The sequence below is a fragment of the Clytia hemisphaerica genome, unplaced genomic scaffold (genome assembly GCF_902728285.1).
Source record: "Clytia hemisphaerica strain Z4C2 unplaced genomic scaffold, Clytia hemisphaerica genome assembly, whole genome shotgun sequence".
NCBI lineage: Eukaryota > Metazoa > Cnidaria > Hydrozoa > Leptothecata > Clytiidae > Clytia > Clytia hemisphaerica.
The window spans coordinates 136,260-159,066 of NW_027104325.1; the positions used below are offsets into that span (position 1 = coordinate 136,260).

Genomic DNA, 22,807 nt, shown 5'->3' on the forward strand with positions numbered 1-22,807 from the left:
GAGACCAAATCAAGGAATTAGAAGAAATTGACATACCCTCTGCTTTTCAAGAATGTTTTCAAGTGAATTGGCCCTTGATCGTGGTCGATGTGGCGTTGGTTCCTTCTTGGGTGCACCAGTCGGTAGATGCGCCGCTGGAAGAGGAAAAGTAGTATTTTGAAAGAAAATGAAGACAAAGATTTGGCTCTTCCAGAAAAAATCCGTTCATGGGGGGTGGAGGATATATTATTTTTTTCATGAATTACCCCTGGAAATTTTGATTTTTAACCCCCTGGACACGGGTTATACCCCTGGACAAACATCAAATCAACCCCGTGGACACAAAAAATTACCCCTGGACATTGGAATTTACCCCCTGGACATTGCAATTTTTTGGTATTTTTTCAATACCCCTGGACAATTCATCCTCCACCCCCATGAACGGATTTTTTCTGGAAGAGCCCATTTTTCAACATAGAAAAGCTTTTAGCTATTATCTTTTTTCATTTCAAACCATCTAATACAAAACCTTTTGCGGCAAAGAAATGGAAAGTGCCCATGTCGGCAAATTCCGACATCATCAAAGAAATCGAAAATGATCATGTCGGCGACCCGGGGGGGGGGTACTTAGGCAAAAATAGGTGCTGGGTATGTGCGGACGGTAAGGGTCGGGTTTTTCACCTTTCAAAGTCTCTGTAAGGGTTACAATAATCAGGAAATTTCAAAGTAGTCTCTCTAAGGGTGGGAAAATCACGATTTTTAGAAAAAAAATTTTGATTTGAGAGAAAAAATTACAAAAAAGTCTCACTAAGGGTAGGAAATGTTTGAAAATCAGAGAAAATTTTTGAAAATCAGAGAAAAATTTTCGAGAAAGTCTCTCTAAGGGGCACTTTTTCACTAAAATTTGGTCTCTCTAAGGGTCGGTTTTCGGAAGTCCCGTCCGCACATACCCCTCATTCATCAACCCTAGTACCCCCCCCCCCGGGGTCGGCGATCATGTCTTACTTACCATCTTCAAATAATTTCAATTTATCATGAACACTTTTAGATGATGCTTCATCAAATTCATCTTCAACTGAATGAAGACGGGGCCGGTCAGCCTCGACTTGAAGATGAGATGAGGGGATGACAACTTCTTCAACGATCTCAACTGGTGCATATTTTGACGTATCGAAAGTGACTTCTTCTACTACTTCAGTTTTATATTTAGGTGCATCATAATTTGGACTAACACTACCGGATCCGCCAGACCATGGTGATTTCGGTGATACCGGAGAGCTTCCGTAACTTGTTGGTGATTTTGGTGCTTCAAGTTTAACGGTAACAGCCGATGAGCCTGTGAAATTTTAAACAAAAGATGATTAAAGATGACATTTTCCACACCTTGAGAATTCGCTAGTGTTACAAAGATCAATCTCATTTTCCTCAAATGTGTGTTAAAAAAGAGTCTTGACAACGTCAATCTTTCCTCTGAACTTCACTTTGCTTGAACAAACCCATTATACTAGTTAACCCGGCTCCAGGAAATAACTTTAAATATATGTCAACATTCATAATTAGATGTATTATAAGGGACTGCCAAAGAGATCCATCACGCAAATCGAAAGTTCGTCTCCATAATGGTGGAAATCACGTCGCCTAGCCAAACATGAAAAACCTCTATATTGGAAAAGATTTAATTACCGGAATTTCAACCTTTCGGAACTGAAGCTCCTTTTTAGAAACGTACCTGTGGATGGGTCAAAATGAAACTTCTTGTATTGTCTGTCGGGTGATTTAGCGCTTGTAGGTGAAACAGCTGTCTTTTGAACCTGGAAGAAGTTGAAGTTCCAGCTTTACAATACACTCCAGAGAGGAAAAGTATGCAACTCCACTGTGTAATGGGGACACCCAGTCAAAATGACTGACATATGTTATATGTTTAAGCACGAGTTTAAGCCGGTTTAAGCATATACTAAGCATTAGCTTGAGCCCAAGTTTCTTTGCTGGAATTTTACGGATTTTGAAATTTTCCTAAAAGATTGCTTAAGATATCAACATCCTTCAAGTATTTGTTAGCCTTGTTAATCCCTCGGTCTAAACATTTCCGAGCCAACTTTTTAAAGAGAACAAACCTTTTGTGCGGGTTCTCCCGATTTCTTCTGATCTTCTTCTGTTGGACTTGGAATTGAATACCTCCCGACCCCGATACTCCGATATTGAACTTCTTGAATTGTCTGCTCGCCATTTTGTATCGTCGTTATCGTAATCTTTATATCGTAGAGTTGTTGTTTTCAGTGATTCATTTATTCTAATTCCCAACAATTTTTTCTATTTCTGCTTCTTCGAATTTTACTTCAATATTTTAGTCATATACACAGATTTTTTTGTGAATTTTTATAATGGTGCTTTATAAAAATATCACAATACAAATTGATCTAAAAATGAAGAAACAAATTATAATGTAATGTATCGAGTAAATATTTAAGAAGAAACATTATAAAACATTTTTAGTATGTTTTGAAGAAAATAGCAAGATTATTGTGTCAATTTAACACGCTATTACTGCTGTATGTAACATGCGTAGATTGATTTTTTGCGTAAACAGAAAATCATTCATTTCTACAGTATCCAAAACCAACCGAAACGATGATATTTTGTCTTAAAAAGCGATAAAGAATCGCCAAATACAAATTTTACATAGGCGTAGTGAGATACCCTGCAAAATTCATGTATGAGAGCAATTTTTACGACACTGTAATTATTGTCTTTGTTTTATCAAAAGATAATGAATATGTCATAAACGTCTACACTCCCTCGTTAATTTTGTAGGGTATCTTGCTACGCCTATGAATTTGTGCCCCAAAATACCCGTTAAACGAATAAGAATATGTTTGAAATTCACTCTAACCACGCGGTCCTTCACCGCCTTCACCAAAAAGGCTCATCTACATAAAAGAGACATTTGAAAGATAAGCAAAGTGCTTTTGCAAACAAAATGACAGCGCTTTTTTGTTTTGTTTTGAAGCTATAACGCTCTCGATAATGACATCAGTCAATAACAAAAACATGACTTTTCTCCTTGGAGATTTCAACACCCATTAATTTTTTTAATGACATTCCAAATGAACTGCAGACAATTATTATCATGAAAAGATGGTAATTAGAATTTAATTATGTTTTGACATTTTTTATATGAGAACATAACTGTGTGAATATCTTGAATTTGATTGTGCTTCTATAAAAAGAATATTCAAAGATGATAACAAGATTCTGCAACTACAAATATCACTTCAACAAAATACCCCTACATTTTGATAAGAAGAAACCCGTAGCAAACTGGATGCTTTATACTGAAGTTTAAAAAACGGTCTGACTCTCTTAGATTTTAATTCTAACTTAAGACATTTCATTTAAGTAGATGCAATAAGGAAGCTGCTTGGATCCAAAAAACGAACTTGTTTTTTAATTCTCATACGGTAAACTGGTAAAAATATAAAAGAAGTCGTGGCACTTTTAGCGAAGTTTCATCACTGTCAGATATACATATATAGATACTAAACAAATAATCCGAAGGCACATACTCTGCCTACTAACCCTACCCTACTAACCCTGAAGACTTGCACCTGTTATTGTGAGCCGTGGTTAACGAGTAGCTTCTAACACTACATATATATTCTAGAAAAGAAATCCAGTGTATAAATTCCAAGTCTGACTTACAGAGCCGTACTTAAGATTCTTACACATTTTTGCAATTTATAAAATTTACGTCGCATGTCACAGATCTTCTTCACAATCGCTTTTTCAATCCTTTTTAGCTGAATCTCTAAATTGTGATTCGGTAACGCAAATCTTATTTGAATAAGCGCCCAAGAAGGTTCCAATGAATAAAAACATAGACAGAGCTCAAAAGTTTAACTCTCTATACAAAGGTATCTTGTTGATGTTGTTGGGCTTACAAAATATTGCAATACCTTTATTCTTATAAAACAAATATACAAATCTTTGTTAATCATATCTAATCCATAGTTGATGACCTCTTGATATAGTAATATAAAAAGCCACCGCCCCTTTTAGATATGGATGTCATGTAAATTGTTGATAGAAGAATAACCACGAAAATCCTTTCTCCCCGTGTTAGACTTCTTGTCTATAATGCGGAATTACTTTGTTGATAATGATACTTAAGTGTATGTCCGTGGTTATATACCTAATGGTGCTTTGTCTTACCGTATTAATCGAAAAAAAGTATATGCTTGATGGTCCGCGGTCAATTCTGAATCACTGTATACTAGGTCTCCTCTGTCTCAAAACCCCGGTATGACTTCTTTCCCACAAGTGGTTCTGAAAGGTTCTAGCGAAATTTCTTTAGGGATAGAATAATCTATTATTTTCAAGAAAAGATTTTCCTGTGGGGCTGAAAGGGTCGGGGTATTTTTTTTCTACCGAGACGAAATTTTGGCAAATTTTTCCAGTGGCCCCACCTCACTGGCCTTATGACACAGGGGTGTCATAGATAATGGAACTAATTTAAGCCATCCTTCACCATTCATATAAAATAAAGGGGTGTCATAGATAATGGAACTAATTTAAGCCATCCTTCACCATTCATATAAAATAATTTAGTATATACTCAGTCTCTTTCTTTACATACTTTTATACCCCAATATTTTCATAGCTTCCCCGCCATGAAGATCATTGGTTCTAATGGTAGATACATTTCAAGAATTGCGGTATAGTTTCGTAAGATACATTCTACAGTAACCTGCAAAACGTTTAGAGCCACAAAACAAAAACAAAAAGACACAATACATGTAAAGAGTGGTCACTTCCCTTTAACACAGTGTTTTAAGCGTAGGACGCATTTCCTCTTGCATCGGAAAAAAATTACAATCAAAACAAAGGAAACGTTAAAAGACCAAACCAAAAACAAAACATTAAATCCTTATTATAATGTGTGTGACCTAAGAAGGAGTTAATTTCACTCTCTATGAGTCGAATATTTACGCAAGTTTTGTCTTCATTACGTGTTGTTGAGAAAATCGAAATTATAAGGGCTTGCGAACCAGGACTAACAAGACTAACAATGTGTTCACGTTTATGGTAATATTCGAGTTATAGTATTCAGTCAAATAGTTCTCTGTATTTACGAAGAACAAATCAACGGCCACTCTAAAAAGTCTAGAGAAAGCAGGCTTGATCATCCATAAAACTACATAAAGTCTATTTTACGGAACTGTCCTGGAATATTGACGTACATGACATTTTTAATGGCAATGTGCAAGAGAGGCATTAGAAGGTCGTTAAGTAAATTAATCTTCTCTTTAAAAACAATGTGTCGACCCCAATTTAACCTTTAAATAGCTCGCAAAATTGGCAACAGTCTATTAGACATGCAACCAGCCGACACGCTTCAGATCTGAGGATCCAAAAGCTTCTGAATGGTCAGACTCGGGTGAGAAATATAGCCCTCCCAAATCAAAATACCCGATTAAAAAAAGTTGAAAGCCTGAAATTGTCATTCTCGATCTGAGCTTCAAATTCTGCAAAACGATAAAATATCCAGAAATGCCAACAGATTCTCTCCACCATTGTACCTGCGTCTAAAATATGCTATTGATTAGTTATAACCGGTATAACTGTTAGTAAACAAGTTGAAGATTTAAACCAACATCAAATAAAATCCTTTAAATCTGTATCATCTACAAAAACTACAAAAAAATCTCTGACGGGAAATATATCACAATGCATTCCCAATAAAATGCAATCTACATCTCCATCCAAAAACTAAAGAACAAAACAAACTTAGGTGAAAAAGAAAAGGATATAAATCCACAACGGACAAAGAAAATCCCAAATTTATTTGTACGAGATTTTCAAAAATGCTAAAGATCCACGACCCACGATCCAAATAGTAAATCACCACTAAGCAAAACCTTTTGAAGTAATTTTTTTCTATGGACATACAGAGCTACTCACAACTCACTTCACTCACTTCGTCAACAAGAAAATAATGAAAACATACATTCCTTAAACCGCCCCAATCCAAACGAGACAAAAAATAACAGATTAATAATCTATTGTCAAGGTAACATAGGCCAATTTCGTTGATATTATGTTTTGATACAAATATTCCACTCAAGCTCTTAGTCCATTCATCTCTGCGTAGAAGAATCTTTTCTACTTGGCAAGCATCATCTAAAGAAACTGTTAGACCTCAACCATAGAGATTGTTTTTATATTAAGGCTTTATGTCTATTCCGATAATCGATAAGCCAACAACGCGATAAGAAATTTTTAAGACATTCCCAGATTTTGATAAGAAGATCACGTTTTAAAAAAATCGGAATTAAAAAACAAAGTTTGAGTGATTTTGATCTAATGATTGATGATATTTATGTTATTATTGCGAACAGTGAAAAAATGTTTCGAGGAGATTTTTAGAAAGGGCACCTTTTTCCAACACCAGGTATCCAAAAGTCAAAACATACGTGCATTCTCAAAATTAAGGAAAAATCACACGTTTCTTTATAAGAATATCAAATTTTCGGTTAGTATTAAATTTTAGAGTTTTCAACCTAAAAATGTTCTTAACATGTTCTTATTTTCACCATTTTGTAAGCATTTTTGTCTATCTTCTTAAGAAATCGGGTGTTTTAGAGTCCACAAAGCTTTAAAATGTTCTTAACTTGTTCTCGATTTTTTTTGCCATTGAAGCCTTATGTTCTCATAATACTTTGTTCTTATAAAAAACGCGAAATGGTGTTCTTTAGAGTTTTACGTGATTGTGTGATATACAATATGTTTTGGCGTGACGATACAACCAAGAGCCTGGGTGTGGCTCTAAAAACTAGCTGGCTCGTTTTAGTTTTACTTATTTCTAAGGAAAATGGACAAAAATGTTCAGAAAGTAGTGAAAATAAAAACATGTTGAGAACATTTTTAAGCTGAAACTCAAAAACCTAAGAACATCAGAAAGCATCAAAGATTTTGATGTTCTTATAAAAAACCGTGTAATATAAATCAGGGAGAATTTCTACAATCTCTTTGCTAGACTTTTTTAAGCTTGTATGGTGATGAGAAGAAATTTTGATAGCTCTTAAGACGTGCGGTCTTGGTTGTTTATTTGTCTTAAAGATTAATTTTTCACATTGAACACTACTGTTTATAAGAATATAAGAACACGGTTTCAATGTCTTCGACATTTTCACGATTGTGAAGCGTGACCAAGGGGGGGGCACTGGGTTTGCAGGCTGACGGTGTGTGCGCGACAAAATTGACTTTTAAAATTGCACCCTTCACAGTGTAGCAAAAATCGGTGAAAATTATAACCTTAGAGTGCATATTCCCCCAAAATTTTTTATCCTTTTCGTGCAAAAAAAGTTTAAAACTGCAGCATTGGGAAAAATATCTAGATTTTTCAATTTTCAATTTCAATTTTCAAATATCAGTACCCTTAGGCCCCATCATTTTGCCCAGTTGCCCCCCCCCCCCCCCGGAGCGTGACATGACGAGTCGGCTTAAGTGGCCACTTTAATATCCAGGTGTCCTTAGAATCTGTGAATACTCAAGTTAAAGAAGATTGCCAGCAAAGCAATTCGTGATAGGCACTATTGCAATATCTTCCATGGACCCAACAGCTGATTGGTTAGAGGTGACGTATTTACTGATTTTACAAACATTTTTAACCAATCAGCTATTGGCTACATGCCCTACATCACGGAATGTACTTTCAAAAAACATTGCAATGGTGCTTATCATGAATAAACAATTTTACATATGCAGTATATAAGCGAAGCGTATATTATGCTCATGGAATCAGAAATTTATAATTGATACCAACCATCTCATATTTGAACGATCGATCATTTAGCCTACGTTCACGCATAACGAAAGATGTGATACCTTGGAAGGTTATTTATGAACGGTAAGTCTCGGTAGTGTTGGAAGGTCCAGTCCACACTTACCGGACATTCTCCACGCTTTAAAACCCTAGTAATCTACTCCACTCCTTCGTTGATTTCCCCACTTACCATTGACCATATTTTTTAGTTTCTAAGTATCAAGCAAAGAGGCATCAACTTATACTTTGGAATTCGGAATCATTGGTATAACCCGGTTGGGGTTTGGAGCACCATAGCTGCATTCTTTACCTTTAAGCTAGGTTCGACCTTTTTGATAATTTGAAAATGCAAGAACAACCAATGAGAAATAGTTTTTTTATAAAACTTTTTGTTTGTTGTTTTTAAAGATTATTATATAGTTGTCAATGATGAATTTTATGTTGACTTTGTAATAGTGTAAAATAAATAATGTAAACCCAAATTCATTTCTCCTTGTTTTCAGTGATATAATGTGAATACTATCCGAGTGAGTCAGACATAGCAAATCTCACATATGTGAGTCACATGATTTATGAACTCACTGGATAAAAAGACTACACCCTTTGTGTTAGTTTGGTTAACATCTAAGGGTCACAGAAAATGCCAAAAAGTCTAAAAAATCAATCATTGAAGTTTGCAATGGATATACTATATTACATACTTACTCGCAAACCTTATACTCCCGTGGTGTTTGAGGAATCTCAAAAGAAGGTAGAGTGGAAGAATGCCCTTTTACCACCGACTCTTATGGCGTGAAATAATAGTCAGGCAGCTGAGGTCACATAAAAAAGTGCAGTAGTTACAAATTTTGTGAGCAAACTTTAAACAGTTGTTTTCAATAGATATGACCTTTCTGAACACAAAATCATCAACCGGATAGTTTGAAAATACTTACCGGACGCGTCCGAAATTATTTTCGTATTTGATGACGTCACAAGCAAAATATAAGGGCAATCTCATGCCGGCTATCCCGGGTAAAATAGTGGATAAATCCCGGAAAAGTCGGGATAATTTTAGTGCAGGAAAGGGAATCTTATACAAAACAACGGTATATTTATCTTCACAAAAAAATTCTTGTTCTTCTTTCCGACATTGCATACCATCATACAACCATCCCAATTCTTGCATATGACATCTCTACTGAACACACTAATGAAGTTAAAGAAGCAATACTCTCATCTACTAGCACTACAATTTACACAAATCTATTAAGCTATTAAGCAACTACTTAAAGAGAGGAATAATCTCTTTGGCTCTTTATCACCATGGTAAAGTAGGATCGGCTTTTAACAAACATTCTGTAATTTGAAATCGTACTCTACACCCTGTTTATGCATACAGCATACAAACATTCAATAAAATGACGCATTATTAAAGCATTCACTTATGTGCCCTGCCTAGGGAAGTTTAAAACTGAAAACAGCACTACCATAGCAACTCTGTGGTCATAATGTCAGAGGAGAGTCTTTTATTCCTTTCTAGAAAATACAACCTAGTTTCTCAGGGTTTAAGAGTTTAAAGCTTGATAGTTGTATTCCTGATATGTAACTTTGTAATACACCCCCTTCTCACAGACCCGTAGGGGTCCCCTCCCACTGGAAAATTGGCTAAAATATCGTCCCCACTGGAAAATTATATTCCAATTTTTGTCCCTGCTGAAAAAAAGTCAAATAAACCAATCCTCACTGCAAAATATCATGCAAATTTTTACATTGGCATTGAATTTTTTAACTTGAAAACAATGGAATTCAAATCCCCAGTCAAAAAAATGGGAATATCAATCACCACTGAGTTTCAGTCCATCATTTTTACCCTCCCCTCCACTCCACTGGCTAAAAAATTCCTACCAGACTTGTGAGAAGGGGGTGTTGCAATGTCTTCTGACATATTTCATCATGGATCCAATAGCTGATTGGTTGTAAGTACGTACAGTCAGTGCCATTTGACCATTTGACGTTTTGCAACACTTTTTTGTTTTACTGATGGATGTGATACAACCCTGTCTACCTAGAGGTCGGCGCCACTCCTTTCCCTATATTTCTCCACTGCACTTATCTTTGATAAATATCTCCAAATGCTGAGCATCAAGAAAAGTGGCATCAAGTACCATTTTGGAATATTTGGTATAACTTGGGTCCGAACTATAACAATCTAGCGCATTGCAACCGGATAATCTACCTTCATGCTAGGGAAAGCAGTATCATGAAGTAAAATACTATATCTCTGAACAAGTTTATCAGCCGGCGCGTCACTTGCAACCAATCAGCTAGTAGGTCTATAATGTAATGTCAGAAGACATCGCAATGGTGAATGGATTGAATACGCCCTAAAAGATGAATCTGCTTGGTTTGAAAAAATTTTGATTTGAAGTTGAGTCGTGTCAAAAACACTCCCATGCATCACAGATAAGCCAACAAACTAAACAGAAATCCAACTGAATCTGAAGTTGTATCTGAAATTTTCAGATATTCATATCAAACATACCAGACTCGCTATCTAACTGATACAAATCAACTTTCTTTGTAACCAGTCAATTCTCTTGTGAAAGTGATCTTTTGGATATACGTTTCATTGAATAAGAACAAAATATATAAGAACATAAGGTTTCGATGACCAAAATATGAAGAACTAAGTTAAAAACAATTTATGGCTTTGGTGACTCTGAAACACCTGAATTTTAGGCAGATGGGCAAACATAATCAGAAAATGGTGGAAATAAGATTTTAAGTCAAAAAGTTAAGAATATCCGAAGACTTCAAAAGTTTTGGATGTTCTTTTAAAAGAAACTTGTACACTATCTGGCTTTGTGAGACAAATAGGGAAAGAAATTTTTGCGGCTGACAAGATATATTGATAAGTGTTGAATTCAAGATGGAAGCAAATATCTGATGAGTCAAACCATTTTTGTCGATGAAACGAATTTTAAATAGACTATCATATTCGTTAAACATTTTTTAATTTAAGTGGCTATTACTAGATCTGCGAGTAATGATTGCTGGGCTTTTGAATATTTGATCAAACCCATCTCTTTCAATACTGTCATGTCAAAAGTTCATGCTTTTTGTCGTGATTTCTTTCGGCTGTCGTAAATTTCATTCTTAACGAAATTTCAAAATTTGCCACCGATATAAAAAAGAGCTTTCCAAGGAGATCCAAACTGAACCCATTTTACTCTTTCCAAAGCCAAAAATAATTCCGAGGATAATTCAATTTGAAGAGCACACTTTCAAAGAAATCTAAAAATTCAATATTTTTATTTTGTACCGTTAAAAAGACTAATAAACACGAAAATGAGCTTGAAGGATCGGTTTCGACGAAAAAACGACAGTTTATTCTGTTGTAAGTACTTGTAACGACATTTTCATGTAATTTGGAGACTTCATGATTATTTCACTGTCCCTACTGATAACTATTAGAATAGAAAGGACACTTCTCGTATCTTAAGGTTACAGATAGGGCTCCTTTGAAGAAAATCTTTTTTTTACATCAAAAATTTTTTTTTTGCTGTAAAAGATTCAAAATTTTACAGACCATCGAATGATGCATCTCCCTAAACCTAAAAGTGTATCAAAATTTCAAAAAATGCTAAAAACATTATCGATGTATAATCCCTATTGATTGAGCCTTTTATTGGAATTGTAAAAGAAAACTGTAAAGGGAAGTTTAAAGCGACGCTTCTTTCGATATCCCTATTATAAAGTCTTACAATAGAATAATGGTCTTTTTACTTTTCAATAAAAGAGGGGGAATTTTTCGGTAAAGATAAAAAGATTTTAAATTTTGAAATATCTCAGAATCACAATTTCTTCAAAAATCCAGTGTACATACCAACTTTGAAAGGTTACTCTACAAGATCTGGTTGGTCGATATTTCTGAAACCTACGTCATTTTATTCAGAAAAGGTTGAATAGCAAAACCGTGCCTCCGATTGTTGATTAGAGGTTTTGTTGTGGAGAAAACTCGCTTTAAACGTGAAAAACCTGTTTTTTAACATTGCATATCATGAAAAGTTAAATATCTTTTGAATGGGGCGTGTAAATGATAAAGCGGAGCAAAGTTTTGTAGGGGAGAACAAGGGCTTTTGAATACAAAAGGTTTCATTGAAAAATATTCAGTAGATTTTGAAGAATAACTCGTCAAAGTTCAAAGTTCGTCTTTTGAAATCGCGTCATAATTCCAAATTAGAAAAATATGTCGAAAAAGTAATTACATATTTAGAAAGCCATTGAATTGCACTTTAACCACTCCAGTCCAATTTCATCAAAAAAGGATGCTAAACAATTAATGATACTTTTTAAAAATAATCAAATTGACCTATCTGTAACCTTAAGATAAGGTGGCGCGCTGTAAAGTTGAAATTTTGTCAGCGCTGTCATATATAAAACTTTAGGTTGACTTCCTGTTTAATTGGAATTTTACAGACCAGAATGTCGAAATGGCTATAATAATAAACGTGCTACAAGAATTCATTTGGTGATTAAATTGTATTTGCTGTTGAATATCGGTCAGTTTTCAACCCAATGCTCACTTTTTGCTTAACCACTGGTCTGATTTCGCTAGATATTTTGGTTGAACCCACCAATCCCTGAAAACGAGAGCTGCACATGTTATACATTTTCTGTTAGACAAATTCCAAAACTGCAAAACATTCAAAAACTGCATTGAAAAAATTTGATGCAGAAGAAATTATGAAGGCATTTGCGAAGACAAGTATTTCAACTTTTAGGAGCTTATTTTTGGCGAAGAAAAATAATTTTGAGAAAGATTTTTGTACTAGATGGTGTATCTTTAACCAAACTAATAATAAATTTTCGGAAATTCTTTGTGAAAGCTTTTTTGTCTCAAAATCTTGAAAATAGTGGTTTTTGACCAATTTTTCATCCCAATATTTTGCACAGAACAATTTTTTGTTAAAAATGTCAAGGAACTCAAAACAAAAGTTTTATCTCGAAATCTGCGTATTCGATCTTTTGAGTATGGTCAGAGCCCTTAAAATGCTCTTAACTTGTTCTCAATATTTTGAAAATCGAATCTTTATGTTCTTATATAGTTTGTTCTTATAAAGAAATGTGAATCGCGAATTGCACAAGTCGAACAAAAAAACCACTAAAATTCAAAATTTTGCACATCTCAACCTCTCGCCTTTCCATTGACGCCTACTGACAAAATTTTGTCGTCGTAGACGTCTTTTTCACCTGATGTCCAAAAATGAGACTCCCTCTAACCCTCTCTATATTTTTTCTCAAATTTTGTGTGGTAAATGCCCTTGCATTATAAATAAGGGGCACAGGCTCAATTTTTGCCACCTTTTCAATATGTACATTTTACAGATCCATCCAAATATTTAGGGCCAATAAAATTTAAATTTTTCAAAACTTAAAATATGCGATCGACTTGAAATTTTCACAAGTGTTATGTATTGGTAATAAAGCTTATCTGGCACCCAGATGCAGAAATTTTCATCTGACACGCTAGACCTCTGAAGATCGGGAAAAAACCCAGCCCTCGTTTTCAGGGATTGGTGGGTCCAACCAAAATATCTAGCGAAATCAGACCAGTGGTTAAGCAAAAAGTGAGCATTGGATTGAAAACTGACCGATATTCAACAGCAAATACAATTTAATCACCAAATGAATTCTTGTAGCACGTTTATTATTATAGCCATTTTGACATTCTGGTCTGTAAAATTCCACTTAAACAACAAGTCAACCTAAAACTGACAAAATTTCAACTTTACAGCGCGCCACCTTATCTTAAGATACGAGAAGTGTCCTTTCTATTCTAAATGGTTGGCAAACGATATCATACTCCAGAATGCAAGTGAAATTTTTCAATCCGCAGACCTAGACGGGGGTTCGGTTATTATCAGTTAGGGTTAGGGTTGGAGCTCGAGAGTCACAATATAAGGCCGAAGGCCTTCTTAGGGGCATTCGTACCCTGTGACTTAACTTAGGATCCCGTAAGGATCCTTGTAGGGACACCGATAGGGTTGGGAGCTTTCTTAATTAAGGTCTGTAAATTACACGCTATAAGTATTTGTGAATGACAATTTTCTGCCGTGTCTCGTTGGCGTAAGCGGTTAGGCGTTGGGTTTGTAAACCAAGGTTGCTTGCATTTGGTGGTTCGAGCCGGGGTCGGTGACCTGTTTCACCGGTACGGGCAAATTTCAGAAAAATACTTAGAAAACAATTAGAAACACTTGAGAAAGATAGAAAACCAGGATAGAAGATAGGAAAGTAGAAAATAGGGGGAAAATAAGAGACGATGCATCCTGGAGCATGATATCGTTTGCCAACCTATTCTAATGAAGTGGAAATAGTACACCCCTGTCTCATTGGCCTGGTGGAACATTTTCCCTCAGTTGGATGAAAATTTTTATTGAAACACTAATGGGGATAGGAAATCTGTTGTTTCAGTTGGCCAATTCTTCCAGTGGAGTAGGGTCCCACCGGGTCTGAAGCAACACGGGGGTGTGTTAGTGTACCTGATCCATTCTCATATTTTCACCAGGTCAAATTGAATGTGAAACGTTGTTCGACTTTGGTGCCCATACAATTATACCGTTTAAAAATGGAATCTTGATGTCTGTTCCAGAAAAACATAAGTTGTGTTTATGGAATTCTAGCGAGGGAGTTTAACCTTTATTGGTAATGGCAAAGAGGGTAATGTTGATGGCAGGTCAGCTGATTGTGAGCTGTTTCAGCCGACAGGGATATGTGTGGAATTTGGTCATGTTGTTTATTTTTGCGATTCACGTACATCTTCCCCATAAAGGTTGCTTCAACTATGAAAGAGACCGTTAGATTCCTCCAATCAATTAACTATTTTCAATCCATTAAAAGAAAGGTACTTTTTTACAATTACAATCAAGTGTTACTTTTTCATGTCATTTGTTCAAAACGAGATTATCTAAATTCTGACAACAATGCAGATCTAACTATGAAATAAATGACTTTGTAGATGATTCAAAATTAATGTTCGAGTCTCTAAAATTACTAATTGATTCATGATATGCATATATATCTTCTGACATTCACGGACCCAACTGCTGTTTGGTTACAAGTGACGTAAAATCAGTCAATACGTCACTTGCAACCAATCAGCTGGTTGGGTGTTCAGAAGACATTGTAGTGGTGCATATCATGAATAGTTTTATTTTCTCTTAGGGAGTTACAAGTTAAGATCACTACCAGAAGCTAAAGAAATGGTTGGCAAATCCCTTAGCGATTATCAGAAGCTTCGAGAACGACATTCGAAAAATTGATGCCAAGTTACCCAAATCCCTAAATGGTAGCCACGGGTTTATTTCCACCAAGTCAAGAGTCTCTCTGGAGCTTACAGAATGGTCCTTGAATCGCCTGTCTGATTTTTTAGCTACGAACAGCTATTTGAAAACAAATCTTTTAAGCATGATGACTCAATGTATCGAATATTTCCATTCGACGACACACGTCAAGCAAGTGTTAACATGAAAATATAAACGACTGGACATCCATCTCCTTTGTCTTTTTGTAGAAAAGGCTGCTAGCTTCGTTGCCGCCTCGTTAAAAGCATAAAATGAAACAAAAGATTTTGATGATATACCTTCTGGGAGTACCTTGCTAACAACGTCAAAACTTCGACAAAAGTCTCTGTTGTTCTACTTTTCTCAAGTCGTTTATCTATATCATAACAAAGATAACAGAGGCAAGATCATCGTCAGCTTGTCAAAACTACGACTATTATTTCTAAATTTTGACTTAAAAGTGTCCAATAATTTTAGAGAGTGTCACATTCTAATTTCGATATTCTTATGACACAGGCTCTTAACTTTGGCAAGCTATTTTTTTCAAGTCATAAAAAAATTTATTGGAGTGACAAAAGGGATTCGAAAGTATACACGCAGTTGAAATTCTGCATTTTAGAGTTGAAAATGTTGATAAAATATATTACAAACTTGTGAAAAAATTCAAAAATAATTTTTTTGAGCATTAGGAGTAATGTTCAAGCTCTAACAATCCTTTCACCTAAATAATTCAAAGAAATAAAATTATGACGGAATATTGTCGGATTTTTCATACTAGTTTTGAAATACAGGCGGTAACGAAGCTCGCTTCAAAGAGACAATAAAAGATAGATGTCCAGTCGTTTATATGTTCAATGGTGTTAATGAGTCAATTGCAGTACTCGAGATCTTTTATGACTACCATTAAAGAATCTTTGAAAAGAAAGTTCTCCTCATCTACATATCATTTTACCAACCGAAAGGGCAGCTGGTACCCTCCCGTCGAAGATTCAATGTCGTTGCAAGAAATCATAACCCTCCTCCCGAAAAAGATCCAGCTAAATAAAATCGAAAAATCGAAAGAGGAAGATCTTCAGTCGTGGGCTTCAACTTATGGAAGGGCCGTTCGTCAACGCACTGTTCGTCAGGAGACAACAATGTATAAAACCGGTACCTTACCACATTATTTATACAGTTCAGATGATGCTATGAATGAAATGGCAAATAAAAGCAAACCGTACAAAATGAGTAGAGAAGAAGTAACGGTGAATAGAGAAGAACCAGAGGTAAACACGATCGCTCAGAATAAAAAAGAAATTGATGACGAATATGACTCATCAAGTGATGAAGAAATTGATGACATTGTAGACGAACTTGATTCGCTTGCAGTGGGTGACAATGCCAATGAAAATGTTACTACACTTGATTCCCAAGCTTTTTTTTTAGTTGGTCGTCAGTAACGATTTGGGAGAGCTATAAAAGTCAACAACAGATTTGTATCTTAACTTACTTTTTTATCTGATATTTGGACTAATTTTCTATTTCGTATATTTAGGTATTTTATCATAATTTAATTTTATTTCTTCTTGCATCTTTTATTTTTTGTTTCGTTCGTCAGAGTTTTCTGAGCCCCCTCATTATTTGGTAATATGGTTTATAGTTTGAAAAGACTTTTATTCACATCCCTTGCATGGAAATCAACACTCGTTAATTTGAACTGTCCTTAGATCCGCTAACGGTAGGCATTTATTATTGTCATAGCCACGCATTCAGTGAATAAATATCTTATAATCTGCTAATACTATTTTTTTCAATTTTTAATATCCAGTTCTTCCTAAAAGCCTAATAAGCTATATGTGGTTTAGATTCAGCTCTTTTTCTCTCTTTAGTTTAAGAGGTATTTTGTACAAGATATTTAGACATTTACGGTCCATTATAAATGTTTGTGTTCCTTGAAAAAAAAATTGTAACGGGACCGGGATTTGGTGAAAATATCAGCGGGATTTCGGGATTTTAGACCCTCGGATGCCCCCCACCTAAAATACCCAAATGACCAAGAATACTCACAAAATGGTGAAAATAGGAATATGTTAAGAACATTTTAAGGCTTAAAATTCAAAAAGTTAAGAACATCCGAAGGCTTCAAAAATTTTGGATGCTCTTATAAAAAAACGTGTATCGGGCGTAAAATTTGACGTGCGGACCCTTAAAAATTATTGGCTTTTGTTTCCCATTTAAAACATCCGATCGCAAAAATTTTGATTTTTTATGTTTTTAATCCCTTAGAATATTTCGAAGCCACTAAAAGCACAACCCGGTTGTAATACGATTCATGCATGGTCGAGCGTACATAAAACATATCGGATAGTTTTGAAAATAAAACAAGACGACTTAAAGTCGAAAATTTCGCATAATATTTGAACATAAACGATCAGCATTATGCATTATATATTTTGAATGAAGCGTTACACAAAAAACACACATTGTATTGTACTAGTCTGGGAGCAGAATTCAATATGTCGAGTTATAGACGACTTTGCTTAACCCAGAAGGTGAATGGGGTTGTTATACATCGTTGGAACGGAAATTTTATGCTGATTATGGAAACCCGGGTCTTAAAAAGTCCATCCTGGACAAAATATTGCAAACGAGGCTGGAGTTTGCACTCCGTCGTGGTGTTTTTTCGATTTTACCTGTTTTAGAAAATTGCTTACTGTCGGCAAAGTTAAAGGTTTTAGAATTTCATTTTTTATGCAAAATGCTGTCAATAGAATGTGTTAATAGAAAAAAATTCAAAAATGTCGAAAAAAAAATTTTTTGCACTCCATCTTGGAGGATTTTGGCAAAAAATCGATGTTTTTTCTTAAAATTCGTCAAAAACTAGTCATAAACCACTGAAATTATGTAAGAATAAGTCCAAAAATACTTTCCTGCTAAAAATACTATAAAAGAATAAGAAATAATAACAAAATAAAGAACAATCGGCTCAAAACGCTATTTTGCACTCCCACGTTGATGTTTTTATTGAAAAAACGAGATTTTTCGTGTTTTTAAAGAAGATATAGCATTTTCTGGCTTTCCCTTTGATCTACGACTGGAGATCCTATCTTTCTCTTAGAATCATTTTTATCCAACACAAAATGCTAAAATATTCCGAGAAATGACCCTCCGTCGCTGGGGTTTTAAGTCAAATTCGGTATTTTGTAAGCCAAAATTCAGTTTTTCTTTAAAATTCGTAAAAAATAGTCTATAAACCACTGAAATTGTCTCAAAATAAGTCCAAAAATATTTCCCTGTTAAATGTTTATAAACGAATGAAGTATAGGAAATATAAAAGATGGCTCCAAACGCTATTTTGCACTCCTCTGTTGGCGTTTTCATTGAAAAACGGGATTTATGGTGTTTTTGAAGAAAATATAACATTATTTAGACTGATTTACGAAGCTGGAAATCCTGTGTTTTCCGCTAGAATTTTTTTTCCAACACATATGCAAAAAAATATGAAAAATCACCCTCCTTCGCTGGGTGTTAGGCCAAAGTTTAGTATCTTTGCTTAAATTTCATTAAGAACTAGTTATCATCCATTGAAATCAAGTTTAAGTGAGCTTTTTAAAGTCACAGAGGTTCAAAATGTTCCAACTTGGACCGGCTGCTGGAAAATTTTGCCACTGAAACTGTCTCCTCCAACAATCATCGGGAATGGTCGTTCACTCCCTGCATCACTGACTGATGCTGATGAAGTCTACAATATCTTGATCAATGTGGGGAAGATCCTACGTAATCTAGGACAACAAGATCAATGTGTTACGCTGACCCCCCCTACTACAAAAGTACAAAAGAGTACCCAAATGGAACAATGCGAATGCGAATTTCAGGGTTTTCGGTGACACGGTATCGGCCTTTTTCTGTTCGGTATTTCGGTATTTTGTAAAATATGTACGGTATTTATATTCAAAATGCTGCTAGTGATGGTAATATACCCATAAAACTTCGGCATTTCGGTATTTTACCTATGGAATCTAGGTATTATTTCCGTAACTCTTCCTGAACTATATTCATGAATTCTTCACGCCTGCGGCGCTAAACTATCTTCAAATTTAGAAATTACTAGTACACCCCCTGTTTCAAATACGTTTGGCACTTGCCCGCACGTCCCCGTTGTATACTTATCCAACCGTCATTGTCCTTAAACAAGTGAAAGCTTTGTTGTTTGCTAAGTTTTTGTACTAACTTTAACGAATGTGTGGCACAGGAAAAAATCTTAAAATCCAGCCTGGAACATGGCCATTTCGGGTGGGAAATGTCCGTTTCGGGTTGGATTGCCCTGAAAAGTGAAACAACTACACTGGTAAATGGCCATTCCCAGGCCCTGGGTTTCCAAATTCGGGTGTGTATAATGATGATTTTCCAGGCCTCATTCCCCCAATGACTAATGAGAACTAAGTCAAAGATTCCAAAAAGTAGCGTTGACGGTACTTAGTTTTCATAAAAAATCAGTCAAAACATGGTGTAAAATCGAAAAATTTTCTCCTTCCCCGAAAACACGGTTGCGACTCCTCCGTCACGAAAAACCTCAGTTCCGCGATACTAATTGTACGTCGAAATTAAATCTTCTTTACCATATGCTGTGATCGGAAAAGTAAACTACTATACTACTACTACGTTTTGGTTACGACATTACGTCATTCGATCCCACATTCATTCTTTTTGAAAGTCTCAGCAGATCGTTATTAATGCTAAACTTATTCAACAATATTTGTGGGCTTAAACGCCTTATTCCTCCATTAGCGCCGCCATACCACCCTCTTGTAGCGCTGTAACTAAGGTTTAAGCTTCGAAATAAGCGCCGCACCTCCAATTGGCTGGAAGTGAAGAATTCTCAATAGCAATTTAGTCCTAAAACCAGGCGAAGGAGACGATTTTTCATATTTTTTGCATATGTTTGGAAAAAAATTCTAGAGAAACACAGGATTTCCAGTCGTAAATCAAGGAAAACCTAAAAAGTTATATTTCTTTAAAAAAACACCAAAAATCTCGTTTTTCAATGAAAACGCCAACGGAGGAGTGCAAAATAGCGTTTTGAGCCCACTTTAATATTTTCTATACTTCATTCTTTTAAAAACATTTAGCAGGGAAATATTTTTGGACTTACTTTGACACAATTTCAGTGGTTTATAGACTAGTTTTTGACGAATTTTAAGTAAATTGGCTTAAAATTACTGAATTTTGACTTAAAACCCCAGCGAAGGAGGGTCATTTTTCAGAATATTTTAGCATTTTGTGTTGGTTGAAAATGATTTTAAGATAAAGATAGGATTTCCAGTCGTAGAGCAAAGGAAAAGCTCAAATTTAGTTTGCAAAACACCAAAAAATCTCGTTAATCTAAAAAAACACCGACGGGGGAGTGCAAAATAGCGTTTTGAGCCGATTTTTCTTTATTTTGTTATACTTTCTTATTCTTTTATAGTATTTCTAGCAAAAAAATATTTTTGGACTTATTTTGACAGCAATTTCAGTGGTTTATAGACTAGTTTTTGACGAATTTTAGGTAAAAATACTGAATTTTGACTTAAAACCCCAGCGAAGGAGGGTCATTTTTCAGAATATTTTAGCATTTTGTGTTGGATAAAAATGATTCTAAGAGAAAGAAAGGATTTCCATTCGTAGATCAAAGGAAAAGCTAGAAAATGTTATATATTTTTAAAAAACACCAAAAATCTCGTTTTTTCAATAAAAACGCTAACGGGGAGTGCAAAATAGCGTATTGAGCCGATTTTTCTTTATTTTGTTATACTTTCTAATTCTTTTATAGTATTTTTAGCAGGAAAGTATTTTTGGACTCATTTTGACATAATTTCAGTGGTTTATAGACTAGTTTTTGATGAATTTTAAGTAAAAGTACTGAATTTTGACTTAAAATTACTGAATTTTGACTTAAAACCCCAGTGAAGGAGGGTCATTTTTCAGAATATTTTAGCATTTTGTGTTGGATGAAAATGATTCTAAGAGAAAGAAAGGATTTCCAGTCGTAGATCAAAGAAAAAGCTAGAAAATATTATATTTTTTTCAAAAACGCCAAAAATCCATTTTTTTCATTAAAAACACAACGGGGGAGTGCAAATAGCGTTTTGAGCCGATTTTTCTTTTTTGTTATATTTTCAGTTTTATAGTATTTTTAGCAGGAAAGTATTTTTGGACTTATTTTGACATAATTTCAGTGGTTTATAGACTAGTTTTTGACGAATTTTAAGAAAAAAAAATCAATTTTTCGCCAAAATTGGATGGAGTGCAAAAAAAAACTTTTCGAGATTTTGAATTTGTTTTCTATTACCCTATTTAAAACAGCATTTTGCACAAAAAAAATGAAATTCTAAAACCCTTTACTATGCTGAGAGTAAGCATTTTTCTAAAACAGGTAAACTCGAAAAAACACCACGACGGAGTGCAAACTCCAGCCTCGTTCGCAATTTTGTCCAGGATAGACTTTTAAGACCCGGGTTTCCATAATCAGCTTAAAATTTCTGTTCCAACGATGTATAACAACCCCATTCACCTTCTGGGTTAAGCAAAATTGCTATTTTGTGATTCTGCTCCCAGACTATACATACAGGTCGTAAATACCCTGTTTTCTTATGAAAAATCTTAATCCATTAAGAACAAAAAGATTCCTAAAAAAATGCGACTAAAAAATTCCTTTTTATATATAAGCGTAAAAAAATCTTTCAATTCAGATGAGTAATTCAAAGAACTGTAATAAACTTGAGAAAATCAATTTTGAAATTCTTTGAAAATGAGGCCAGAAACTTCATTTTGTGCTTCACTTGGGCAAAGTTTATATCAACTTCTTTCTATAAACAGTAGAATTTTCTAAAATTGAGAAAATGGCTTGTCAGAAAAATCTGTTGTATACTATAATCTTCACTTTTTTTAAATTTGGCTATTTTTGCCAAAATTTTCCAAAATCTCAATGCAATAATCCATATGAAAATATATTAAGAAAAGCTTGTAACTTAAGGATACAGACTTCGGTCAAGATTTATTTACCACTGTCACTCAAATTTTCCCACCAGATACAAATTGACTTAAACCTCACATATAAAGAAGTAATGCAATTATTCTTCTGATGATGTAATAGACCTTTAAAATTATTTAATTAACTTATTCTAGGTTGACCGTAAACCTTACAAAATCATAAAATAAATGTTTACACACAAGTGAAAGTAGTATATAAGTGCTAAAAACAGTAAAAGAATCAATATTATACGTAGTCGATTAATGGCCCTTCAAGCAAATCACAACAATGACTCCTTTGGACCGTCACTGCTCTTGGGACGATTGGTCGAAAAATGGGACTGTTGCATATCTGGTCTGTATTTTCACTTACTGTAAAATCGAAAGAGAAATCCTGTATTTTTTAATACGCCGTTCCTTAACTCAAATCAAATGACTTTGGAGGTTTGGTGAAATGGTGGCCGAATTGCCGTCCCATGTTTTGTCAGATAGTCCTAAGTTAGAGCAGTTGACGGTAACTATTTAAACTGCATCCCATTAAACAAACCCTCCCCAGTCTCTTGCTGGTTATCCCGTGAAAAATATATAGGGGAAAGATTCCAGAAAAGCAACAAGAATCTTAGTACGGAAATGGGAATCTTATACAAAACAACGGTACCACTGGAGTTTTTTATATATCAAAATGAAAATC

General features: G+C 34.8%; 1 protein-coding gene across 1 annotated transcript in view; it reads right to left on the reverse strand.

The window, feature by feature from the left end:
* LOC136817659 (neuroblast differentiation-associated protein AHNAK-like) overlaps positions 1-22,807 on the reverse strand; it is a 301,580-nt gene that overhangs the window by 47,736 nt on the left and 231,037 nt on the right. Inside the window, 4 exon segments of the mRNA XM_067073984.1 lie at positions 37-134; positions 989-1,315; positions 1,709-1,790; positions 2,094-2,147. The gene's annotated coding sequence lies outside the window, so the exon portion shown is untranslated.